A 1,272-nucleotide genomic window follows, 5' to 3' on the forward strand; every position below is an offset into this window, starting at 1 on the left:
ATTGCTTTCTCAGTTCATGAATCTCCTTTATTTCGAGCTTGTTAATACCGGCTTTCCCAGATAAAATTTTTCCTGTTTCGTCGCTATTGCTCTCTTTATGGTTGTTTCTGTTTTTTCATCGATCCGCTTATTATTATCATTACCTAGTTTTCATTTATGTCTGTATCTTTTTGTTCATGCTTCCTTTATAGGTGACTGATTTGATTACATCATGGTCCACAAAGCATGCCTCAGGAATATTGCTTTTTTACATTTACCCAGAACTTTTTTATGTCTTTGCACATGAAGAATTTTAGTTGAGGTTTTGTGCAATGTCTTGAAATCTTTATATACTTTAACCCCATTATTGAGAAATCACCATAGTTAAAAAGAAAGAGCTGGCATGATGAACATGCCAGATGCAACACAGATCTTTTAGGTCTATTTTTTCCAACAATCTGTCCAGCTACGTCTGTTTCCTTTCTTGTTCCTTATTCCGCTCAGTTTATCCAGCTCTGAAAGAGGAATATTCTAGTGTCTTTTCATTATCGCCATCAATACTGTTTGGCAATTCATTTAGCTTTCTTTGTTAAAACTTAGATACATATCTATCTATCTGTTAGGTGTATCTTTACATCTATGTATATCTTACCTCCCAAATGTATATTCATTGCCTTTCTATCAGGAGATGGGATGGCTGGGGTGTAGGGTGTTCAGGAAAGACTAGCACCTCTGGAGTGAGGGCTGCTTTCCACCTTTGGTGTCCATCTGATTCACCCAACTCTCACCTGTGGCTCCAAGAAGCTGTAGCAAGTGCAGCGGCCACACCCCTGGAAATCATTTTAGCAGATGGGCTAAAACAGGTTAAGGACTCAAACCTATCAGTGAGTTATAGGGATGTCTGTCCCAAGCATGTGAAGACTTCTGGAGGAATGGGCAGATGAGAAAAATTTGTTCCAACGGCCATGAAGGTGGCTGAAACAGGTGCTGTGGAGCTCTTAGAGCTTGGTCAGACATGGAACACATCAAGGTCATTTGACACTGGCACAGTGGGGTCATAGAAAATCAAACTGAACAACAACTTCCCTCCCTTGGGTGGTTTTGAATTTTTCTGCTATCAATAGTTATGAAAGGCAATTTCTTCCTGGCTCCTCTAATCTGTTTAGATTGCTACCTTTTCTGCCTAGGTCATCTATCCATTTGGAACTTATCTTGGTATACTTTATGAGGTATTCATCTACGTGGAGTAGTGGACAGAATGTTGTCATTGGAATCAGGAAGATCTGAGTTCAA

This window comes from Trichosurus vulpecula, chromosome X (assembly GCF_011100635.1).
Source record: "Trichosurus vulpecula isolate mTriVul1 chromosome X, mTriVul1.pri, whole genome shotgun sequence".
In the NCBI taxonomy this organism is placed as follows: Eukaryota; Metazoa; Chordata; class Mammalia; order Diprotodontia; family Phalangeridae; genus Trichosurus; species Trichosurus vulpecula.